The sequence below is a fragment of the Rhipicephalus sanguineus genome, chromosome 11 (genome assembly GCF_013339695.2).
Source record: "Rhipicephalus sanguineus isolate Rsan-2018 chromosome 11, BIME_Rsan_1.4, whole genome shotgun sequence".
Classification (NCBI taxonomy): Eukaryota; Metazoa; Arthropoda; class Arachnida; order Ixodida; family Ixodidae; genus Rhipicephalus; species Rhipicephalus sanguineus.
Window position 1 is genome coordinate 121,858,003 of NC_051186.1, and position 11,632 is coordinate 121,869,634.

Below are 11,632 nucleotides of genomic sequence, written 5' to 3' on the forward strand. Positions count from 1 at the left end.
TTTTTGGCGAAATTTGTAAAAAATATGGCGACTTTCGGCGACTTTTTGCTCGTCGTTTGGCGACATTTACGCGAAAGTCAGTGGCAACCCTGGGGAGGGGGAGTGGAGGTGTGTGGAGAGGGGGTTTGCGCATGCGCAGTAAGGGTGGTCACGCCGTACACCACCGGTTTGAACTCCTCCATAAGATGCTTCGCACCTAAAAAATACGGATATTGCCGCAGGCGATGTCCCGAACTGCAATGAATCCGCCGGTCTGTAGCATTTACGCTTGCAGACGACGTTGTCGATACTAGTGTGGTCATGTAGTTTTCACAAAATTTCTTTACACTGTACTATAGTAAATGCAGTCTTTTTATGCAGCAATCAAAGAATCCGGCGCTTAAAGGCCAACTCCGGCGATTTTTTGGCCATGTCAAATGGTGAATTCCATTGGCAGATTCGGAGCACTTCCGGTAGCAGTTTTTCTGCTCCATTCGGAGTAAGCCTGTTCCATTGGCAGATTGAGAGTGCTCCCTGTATGTTTCATTGGCAGATCCGGAGCGGCCCCGCCGCGAAATCCACTCCACGGAGCAACTCTCTCTACTCCGCGAAAAGAGGCGGATTCAACCGGAAGTCGCAAGCGCCACGCGCGTGCGCAGTGCGTGGCGTACCACGTGATCGACCAACGCGCTGTCCAAGCGCGCACTCCGCGCGCCAAGAACGCAAGTCGCGTCTCGGGAGAAAATTGAGTGGTGCGTCGCAGCGTCAACTTGCGCTTTTGCTGCTCGCCGAGAGCGATGATTCGAGCTCTAGTTCCGGATCGACCAGTGAGGACACAAGCGATGAAGAAGCTTTGGAAGCTGGCGTATACGAACACGTTTTTGGCGTCATGTTTCGGCCGCCGGACAAGAAACCGAAAGTTGAGCATTTCGTCGACGACGTCATCCGCCAGTACTCGGATGAAGAGGTAAGAATTAACGCATCCCTTTCGGAAGTTCGCATTTTAACACTCTTTACTTTTGCTGGCGAAATGCAGTTCCGAAGGCACTTCAGATTGTCTCGGCGTGTTGCCACCGTACTGATAGCAGGCTTCGCGTCTTCTCCGATGTGCCCGACAGACAATCACGGTGGCAAGGCTGCGAAGTCTGCGGAGACGCACATTTTGTCCTTCATTTGGTAAGTAATTTGGTGAGTAATTGTTATTGCTGCCTCTTCTTAAATTCGTCCCGCGAAATTGGGCACTAAAGTGTGCCGCCTGATCTCCTTACTGCGCAGGTATGCAGCCAACAAAACATGCATGCGGGATGTGGCCGACAGATTCAACCTGTCTGAAAGTACTGTACACAGGGTACTGCAAAGAGTGGCAGACTACCTGTGTACGCTAGGTCCAACTGTCCTCACATTTCCCCGTGACCTGGAGAAGCTGTCCAGAGATTTCGAGAAAGTATGTTCACCTAACTCTTAACGCTTGAAAATTGACTGACGAACTGTTGGTCCTTTTTCTGCAGGTGTCGGGTGTGCCTGGTGTTGTTGGGTGCATAGACGGTTGCTACATTCGCATCCAGTGCCCCGAAAACAAGATAGCTTCGACCTACGCCAACAGACACCACTTCCTCTCAATGACATTGCAGGCTGTGTGCGACAACAAGAGGCGATTCAGTGACGTGCTCGTTGGAAGCTCGAGCAAGATACACGATTCCCGTGTCTTTCGCCTGTCCTCGCTTGCCAAAAAAATCCCAGGGATATGCCAAGGTGGCAGGTATCACATCCTAGGTGACGCAGCATAACCTGTAAGGCCGTTCTTGCTTACCCCTTACAGGGATTATGGAGCACTAACAAAACAGAAGAAAAAATTCAATGCAAAATTTTCGGCAAGCCGCGTGCTGATTGAAAACTCGTTTGGTATCCTGAAGAAACGCTTCCGCCAGCTTATGTATCTGGAGCTGCGGACTGTCAAATGGCTAAATGCGTTTATGCTTGCTTGTTGCATCTTGCATAATCTGTGCATCGACACAGCCGACGAACTGCTCGATGACAGTGATGAAGAGGAGGCTAACGATGATGTACCATGGTCCAAGTGCACAGACAGCGATGAATGTGAAGAAAAGGATACTGAAGAAGACGCAGCACTACGTAAGCTCGGCGAGTTGAAGCGAGAGAAAGTGTTCCAAAAAATGTTTGGGGGAAAATGAAAAATCCGCAAATGACTTCCTGCTTCGATATCGTGAAAGTCCACCATTAGTAGCTGCTCCGTTGATATAGGTACTTGTTCTATGGGAGAAAATAAACAAAAGCTTTACAGATATAATTCGCTTGTACATTCTGGTCGCTTCTTTTGTTATTGTTTTTCATTCCACCGTCATTATATTCATTTTTCTGCATAATAATATGCCTGTGCAAATACTGTGTGTGAATGTACACAGCGTGATGTTAATATGTATATGTAAATGAAAAAGATCCTCTTGGAAAGCGGCAACAAGGTTCGCGTTAAAGACCACCAGGTGGTCAAAATTTCCGGAGCCCACCTCTATACGGCGTCTCATTACAAAATCGTGGTTTCTGGACAATAACCCCCCCCCCCCAAAAAAAAAAGAAAACAGCAAGAAGAGAAGCTTTTATTTTCGACGTTTCAGCAGGTCGTTAAAAGTGCCCCAAAAGCTTACGGCTGTAAATGGTCGTCTAAAAGCGCCTCGCTTATGGCTTGTGTGCAGGTGCCCTGTCACTCGCACGTGTGCGTAGAAATTACACACATGTTTCTACGCACACGTGCGAACTGCACGTGAGACCCACAGGCCATTTGTTCTTAGAACTTGCACACCTATTTCTACGTACACATGCGAACTGCACGTGCGACCCGCAGGCCATGTGTACTCAGAAATTGCAGACCCTTCACATATATATTTTCTTACAACTCCTATCGTTGTCTCTGGCGCTTCCCGTTATAATCGTTCAGCGGATCGCTATATGTGTAAATGAATAAATAAATGCAACATACGTATTTTTCGAATATCTACCACCACTAAACCAAGCTCGTAAAGAGACTTATCTGTCCGCAGCAAACCTTTATGTTGCGGATACCCACCCCAGGCTCTGAAACAAACAATTGTTTAATAAAATCAGTTCTTCTCTTATGCATAAAATCAGTTTATTTACTTTCACTCATCATTGTACTCCGCACTTATGCCAAGGGCACGGCTCAGTAATGCCATTTTCTCATTGTGCTGCCTCGCCCTCTCTTGCCGGCTTTCTTCTTTCTGTTTTTTTCTTTCTTCGTGTCGTCCTACTCTCTGCGCTTCCTTCTGCGCTTGCAGCTGCTTCATTTCGTCAAGGAAAAATTTCATGTCTTGCAGTCTAGATGTGGAAGGACGCGGTGGCCTTGTTTTTTGTTTTTCAGCAGTGTTTGATTGCCCACTCGATGAAGTACTCTGACTGCTCTACGAGCTTTGCATTTCTTCATCAGGCGTCTCCTCCACCTCTCCTGACGAACGTCCTTTTCTGCTGGACATGCTCCCGGTATCTTTTCTCGAAACGACGCCGTGGCCATCTCGCAACTCCTCTGGTTCGAGGCTGTCGTCCTGAGCGGCTATCTTGGCCAGCTCCTCGTCGTATGGCACGTCGCTGGGTGAATTGCCAGACTTCTTGTTATGAGTAGTTGCCGATGTCTTGCGCCTAATTACAGTCTTAAATCGGCTGCAGCATTGCTCACCGGTCCTCGTTATCCCCATCGTTTTGTTAAGATTTTCAGCGATGCAGGCAAACATTTCTTTTTTATTTCTATATTTTTTCATAGGTCCCACCTGTGCGAAATATTGCTCGTAATAGTCGAGCATCAACTTCGTTTCGCCCGCCGTCCATTCGCAGGCTGCACCTGAAAATTTTGAAACGACAATTAGGTATGTCATATCAAAAATAGCGGCAAATGGGCTTACTGCGGCGGCTGGTCCTCTGGCTTGCTCCACTGGCTTCATGCTGCTGTGGAACATTCACACTGCTTCCAGGATCTGAGACTCAAAACAGAGATCCAAATTTTATTCCTCAACAAGGAAAGATTACGACAAGGACAGGTAAAAGCTGTAAGAACAGATTCCCTAGTACACAAGGTCGCATAAAGCGAGAACAATGTGAGTTACAGAACGTCACCACGAAAAATTATAACGTCACTACGAAAGGATTATAAAGCAGGTATAAAGAGAGAAAAGCGGATATAAGGAGACTACGCAGCACGTGCGGTTAGACCCATCTTATTTTTACTGCTAATAATTAAACAGTTCATTAGTAACCCGAAAAACCGCACCTGTGTTTATTTCAACGAACGTGAAAGACAAATAATGCAGCATGTTTTTTGACGAACTAGGTGTATTTTTCACTGGGATATCAAACGAAGTAACTGACTCATGAATAATCATTTTTTGTTTTTGCAGGCACTTGCAAATCACAAAAGAACAAATCAGCTTCGGTAAAAATAATGTTACCATTGAATTATGGAGTAAACAGGTCAGGAAGGAAAATCAAGCTTAGATTATGGGGTTCAGTTATGTTGCTCGCGGTTAATCAACAAACGACGTAAAAGAGACTTCAAATTAGGACAATATGCATCCATGCTACTGTTCCATGAACTTCACACACGGCGGCACCATTCAATGCGGAATACTGCGTGAGCACGCACAGAGCAGGACACATGCGAGAAGGTTTTTTTTTTTTTTTACAATGACCAAATTCACTCACCTGCCGTGTTGGCACATGCCGGGTACGTGATCGATGAGAGGAGGACGCTTACACCCGCTGTCACTTCCATCTGAGCACAGGAGGCAAATATTTAGAACCAAACTTCCAAGTACAGCTGACGCGCGAGTTCAAACCGAACAGGTTGAGAATCGAAAACGGCGCTTACGCGAGGAATGCTGGGTGCTTCCGGAAGCGGATGTGCACTAGCGCCGCCTGCCATTTGCTCCAGCGAGAGCGCCTGTGTTCCATTGGTAGATTCCCGCCGGAGTGGATTGCGCTACTCCGCCGGAGTGGTGGTGGTAAAAACATTTATTAGAAAAAAGAAAACAAGGGAGGTATGCAGGCACTACCCCTTAAGGGGACGGCACCTACAAACAGTAGGTGGGGCTCCCTAGTACGGGACCCCATTGGCGTCGGCTGCTGCCTGGGCTCGTCGGACCAAGGCCTTTTGGGCCTGAAGGTCAGAACAGCCAAGCAGGGTCGCCTCCCACTCCTCCCGGGTTGGGTTGGGGATAGGGGGTATAGCAGGATTGGAGGGGCAGGCCCACACCATGTGGTAGATGTCCGAAGACTTCTCCCCACAGTGCGAGCAACTGCCGGAAAAGGCGGGGTCGAAGTGTTTTAGTGCTGCCGGGCACAGCATAGTGTTTGTGTACAGACGGAGTAAAAGCCGCTCCTCCGCTTTACTTAAGGCTTTACACGGGCGTGGATAAAGGCTGTGGTCAGATTGGTAATGCTGCACAATTTCGCGGAAAGAATAGACAGGATTAAATTCGAGGTCTTCCTGATCGCGTGAGGCGAGTGGGAATGCCCGGTAAGAGAGCGCGCGGGCGGCGGCGTCGGCTGCCTCATTCCCTTCTAATCCCATGTGAGCAGGAGCCCAGACTATACGGCGGGGTGCGGGGATTCACAACGTTTCAATAGTCGATAGGCTAAGTCCGCGACACAGCCGTTTTCGATGTTCCGACAGGCCCCTCGCGAGTCGGAGATGATGGTTTGCGATGCGGGGTGACAAGCTGCCAATGCAATGGCGACTTCCTCCGCGTGTATTATGTCCCGGGCTCGGAAAGTGAGCCCGTTAACTGTTCGGTTCTCGTGGACGACAGCGGCCGTATACCATCCCCCATGGTGCGGGCCGGAGGCGTCCACGTAGAACACGCCGGGTTTCGATCCATAATGGCGGGCCAGGGCTTCCGCCCGCGCCAGGCGCCGGCCATTGTGGTCTTCTTTTGTCATGTTGCTTGGAAGAGGGCGCACGTGGAGGGCGCATCTCCACTCGAATGGGAGTTGAACGCGATCTTCCGTGATGTTGGTGTGTTGGATATGTAAGCGGGCTAATAGGCGGCGACCCGCTACCGTCTTTGAGAGTCGAGTGTACTGATTTGTGAGCTGGGCCTCTCGAAGCTCCCGAAACGTGTTCGCCATGCCCAGGCCTAGAAGGCGCTGGTTCGAGGTATTCACGGGGAGGTCGAGGGCCCGCTTAACTATTTTGCGAAGGATGACTTCAAGTGCATCCTCGTCTTGCTTCCGCAGGTGGAGGTATGGGGTAGAATATAAAATTCTACTGGTTACAAATGCATGTGCCAGCCGCAAGGCATCTCTGCACCGTAGCCCCCCGCGTTTGTTAGAGACCCGGCGGACCATGCGGCCCACCTGGTCTCCCACCTTACGGAGTTTGGCCAATGTGCTGTCTGACCGTCTGTTTTGATTAATAAAGAGCCCCAGTACTCGGACTTCTTTTTGTTCAGGGATTGGACCTGTCTCCAGCGAAAGTTCAATTTTGGCCGTGCACTTTGGCGAGGGGGGTATGTGCACGAATTCTGATTTGGAGGGTGAGCATTGAAGGCCGCACTGGCGGGCATAGCGGTCGACTATGCTCGCGGCTTGTTGCAGGTTCGCCTCAGTGTCTCCGAGTGAGCCTTGAGTGGCCCAGATGGTGATGTCATCAGCATACAACGCATGTTGTATACCAGGGACATCAGCCAGCTGAGCCGGCAGGTGCATCATGGCCAGATTGAATAATAGAGGAGACAGCACTGCGCCTTGTGGTGTACCTCTAGTTCCTAAGGGGAAAGGGCCATATTCCTTGTCTTGTATGCGGATGTAAGATTGTCTATCGGTTAAGAACTGCCGAATGTATTCGAACGCTCTCAAGCCACAGCCGGTTTCTGAAAGGTGTGTTAAAATTGACTCATGGGTTACATTGTCAAATGCTCCCTTCAAGTCCAAGGCGAGTACGACCTTGTCGTTGTGAGGGCATTCGACGGGGTCTAGAATGTCCCGATTAAGTTGAAGCAGAATGTCCTGCGCGGATCTGTACGGGCGAAACCCGTGCATTGATTCTGCGAAAATACTGTTATGATGAAATATGTTTATTTGAAGATGGGCTGATGGGCAAAAGGGGCTGAATGGCTGCCGCCTGGCACCGACACACTCGCAAGACAAGCGCTCTTCGTCCTCCTCTTCTTTTCGCCCTGCCTGTCGCGTTAGCGTAGCACTCCTCCCTCCACAGACGAAGCCCGCCGGGCGAGTAACGGCTACGTGAACGAGGAGTCGCGCGGACGACAGCGCTTTAGGCGCGCGACGTGAACAAGTTGCGTCTGCCGAGAACGGTAGCCGTGGTTTAGGAGACGAGCTATCGAGTACGTCAGGTCACTGAGGCGATCGACGATGACGAAGGGGCCGGTGTAACGTGCCAGAAACTTTTGACACAGGCCACGCTTGCGAAGCGGCGTCCAGAGCCAAACTTTGTCGCCTTTGTCGTAAGATACGTCCTTGTGCCGTGAATCGTAGGTGATCTTGGAACGGTCCTGGGATGCCAGCGTACGAAGCTGAGCTACACGCCGTGCCTCCTCTGCGCGGCAGAGAGTCTGGGCAATAGAAAGGTCCACATGAGTATGAAATGGCAGAATGGTGTCAAGGAAGAGTCGAGGTGGTCGAACGTAAAGAAGATAGAAGGGGCTGTAGGCAGTGGCTTCATGCCTCGCCGTGTTGTAGGCGTACGTAATAAAGGGGAGGATGTCATCCCAATTCTTATGCCTTGAATTGACGTACATAGAAATCATATTGGTGAGCGTTCTGTTCGTGCGCTCGACGAGACCATTTGTCTGCGGGTGATAAGGGGTCGCGTGGCGAAATCGACAATCACAGAGACGCAAGAGTTCTTCGACCACGTCGGCAACGAACTGGCGTCCACGATCACTCACAATAATGCGAGGTGGTCCATGGCGAAGTATGACTGTAGACAGGAGGAAACTCGAAACATCGATTGCCGTGGCTGTTGGTATTGCTGCGGTCTCCGCATAACGCGTCAGGTGGTCAACACAAACGATGACCCAACGGTTGTTGTTGATGAGCGCGGGAAAGGGCCGACAAGATCCACTCCGACCATTTCGAAAGGTGTTGAGGGTGGTGTCAAAGGGTGAAGGAGTCCGACCGGGGCAGTGTTCGGGCGCTTGAATTGTTGGCATTTGTCACAACTGGCCACATACTTTTCTATAGTCCTTCTCATTCTAGGCCAGTAGAATCGACCTTGAACGCGGTGATACGTTTGGCGAAACCCATGTGTCCAGCGGTCCCGTCATCGTGCATAGCACGGAGCACGTCTCGTCGCAACTTTGTGGGGACCACTAATAGTAAGCGTGCACCATCAGCCGCGTAATTCTTTTTATAGAGCAGGTCATCTTGCAGAACAAAGCCATTGTTGTTTGTCGGCTGAGCAGCTGAGTCGAAAAGGGCATTCAAGTGCCGGTCGTCACGCTGTTCTTTCCTGAAGGTGGCGAGATCGGGAAAACGTGTATCGTCAATGGCGGCTAGGAATTCATCAAAATTGTCGGCGTCACAAGCAGTTGTGGGTAGCGGGAGCCGCGAAAGACAGTCGGCGTCGGCATGCTGGCGGCCACTCTTGTAACGGACCGTAAAGTCAAATTCCTGCAAGCGTAGCGCCCACCGAGCAAGGCGACTAGACGGGTCACGGAGACCAACCAACCAACATAGCGAATGATGATCGGTAACAATCGTGAAGTGATGGCCGTAGAGATACGGGCGGAACTTCTGGACAGCAAAAACTACAGCGAGACACTCTTGCTCCGTTACGGTGTAATTCTGTTCGGCCTTGCTCAACGAACGGCTGGCGTACGCAATGGCATGCTCGGCGTCACCAAAACGCTGGATGAGGACGGCACCTAGGCCAATTCCACTTGCGTCGGTGTGCACTTCCGTTGTGGCAGAAGGGTCAAAATGGTGGAGTATGGGTCCGGAAGAGAGCATGAACTTTAGCTGCCGAAACGAAGAGTCGCAATCCGTTGTCCAGGTGAAAGGCGTGTCCTTGCGTAGCAATGAGGTCAGAGGGTACGCAGTTTCGGCAAAATTGGGCACAAAACGTCGAAAGTACGAGCAAAGACCTAAGAAACTTCTTAACTCGCGTTGCGACTGCGGTTGCTTAAAATTGCTCACTGCGGCAACCTTCTGTGGGTCTGGCCGTACGCCGTGCTTGTCGACTAGATGTCCGAGTACTAGCGCCTCTCGTTGGCCAAACTGGCATTTCTTTGAGTTGAGGGTAAGGGCAGCCTGTTCGAGGCACGTCAAAACAACGTCAAGTCGCTGGTTGTGTTCTGCAAAAGTGCGACCGAAAATTACGACGTCATCTAGATAGCATAAACAAATCTCCCATTTTAGGCCACGCAGAACCGTGTCCATGAACCTTTCGAACGTCGCGGGCGCGTTGCACAAACCAAACGGCATAACGTTGAATTCAAACAAGCCGTCTGGTGTCACAAAAGCTGTTTTCTCTTTGTCAGTGGCATGCATCGGTATTTGCCAATAGCCCGATCGGAGGTCCACAGATGAAAAGTAGGACGCCGAGTGGAGACAGTCAATGACGTCGTCGATACGGGGGAGCGGATACACATCCTTTTCGTCACGGAATTGAGGCGCCGGTAGTCGACGCAAAACCTCCAGGATCCGTCTTTCTTTCTCACAAGTATGACCGGTGCAGCCCAAGGGCTAGAAGAATCTTGAATGACGCCCTTGGCCAGCATGTCATCCACCTGGTCAGCGATAACCTTACGCTCCGACGCGGACACGCGGTAAGGCTTCTGCCTTATTGGATGCGCTAATCCGGTGTCGATCCTGTGACGAGCCCGTGTGTTGGGAATGCGCACTTCCTTAGCTTCCTGGCTGAAATCAAACAGCGATGCATGCTTCCTGAGGACACTAACCAGCACTTGACGCTTCTCGGAGGTCAGTGACTTGTTCACCATATTCAGGAAAAGTGATGAGTCTTGAGGAACACCAGGGCTAATATCAGTTGCTCGGGCTTCTTCGTGCGATGTGTCATTATTTAAAGCTGCTATATCGATGCTGGTATCCACTTCAAACGATGCAAGCCTCATACCCTTGGGTAGCACAACAGACTCGTCAGATACATTTGACACCCAAAGTGTGGTTGTTCCGCGGGCCAAAGAGATGACGCATCGAGGTATCAACGCACTTTTCTTCGTTATGATCGCAGACACCGGTTCGGCAATAGCAGCAAGTGCATCAATGTCATCACTATCAGCAGCTACTCGAACTCTGGATACGGAATGTGCCGGGAGGACGACATCTTCAAGGACGGCGAGGGTGCGCGAACAGGTAGAAGGTCGGTCGGCAAGAGGGGGCAGGAAAAGCTCGCCGGTCCCGCAGTCAAGCGTGGCACCGCACTGCTGTAAGAAGTCGAGGCCAAGAATTACCTCATGTGTAGACTGAGCAAGAACTGCAAATTCGGCTTGATATAACTTGTCGGAGAAATAAACGTTCACTGTGCACACACCAAGGGGTCGGAGCAATTGTCCACTTACAGCACGAAATGTGTTAGCGTTGTCCCAGTGAAACATTACTTTACGACCGAGTTTGGTTTTGAAATCCAGACTGATGACAGATACACTCGCTCCCGTGTCTACTAAGGCTGACGTAGCAACATTGTCCACTAAAACACTAATCTTGTTGTGATGCATGGTGACTGGCGGAGGCATAGGGGAATGTGGCTGAAGATGACCGGCGACCTCACCTCCATCGGTCGCGCCGCCTAGTTTCCCGGCGGTGGGGACGTGAGACGTCGTAGAGGAGATGGAGACCTGTGTTGCCGTCCAGGCGGTGGCGTCAAGCTCCGCACGGAAGCTGGCGAGTCGCTGCGGTAATTCAGCCGATAGGGCGTCCTGCTATCAGGGCCGGGAGGCCAGTGGCCTCTGTCACCAGGGTGATTGTTGCGCCGATAGAAAGTGCGTGGTCGCTCAGTTGATGAAGCTGACATGCGGCGTCGCTGAGGACAAAATCGGGCGACGTGGCCGCGGACGCCACATTGGAAGCAAATGGGGCGCTCACGAGACATGCTGAAATTGCCAGCGGGAGGATACATGGCGCGGCCGTCCCACGTTTGAGAAACTGCAGATGGGCCGCGTACGAAGCCGTCGTGGCCCTCGTAACCGAGATGGGCGTTCACTGCAGTGCTTGGTACCATTGGACGCGGTGCGAAGTTGTATGCATCAACGGAAGCAGCGTTGATGGACGTCACACTCGGATCGCACGAAGGAAGAGGCTCCCGAGCCCGAGGAGACGGAACAGACGCCGCTTCACGTCGGTCGAGCTCTTCCCGCACCACTTTGGCGGATAATTGACGCGAGGTCAGACGGGGCTGGAGCGACGTCAACGCTGGCGACAGTCGTTACGTTGGCCAAGCGGCCGAACTTCGGTGTGATGCGCCGAGCTCTCAAGGCTTCAAATGTGCGGCAGTGAAGGATGACGTTACTCACGGACTCTAGATTCTCCTTCGCGATGAGGTACTGATAGACGTCCTCCGCAATTCCTTTCAGAAGGTGACCCACTTTGTCCTCTTCGGTCATCCGAGGGTCCAGGACCTTGCACAACTTGAGCACTTCCTCAATGTACG

The 11,632-nt window shown here is 51.2% G+C and overlaps 1 pseudogene; it reads left to right on the forward strand.

The window, feature by feature from the left end:
* The first annotated feature begins 868 nt into the window (after positions 1-868).
* On the forward strand, positions 869-2,171 carry LOC119375349 (uncharacterized; annotated as a pseudogene).
* Positions 2,172-11,632: the final 9,461 nt, after the last annotated feature.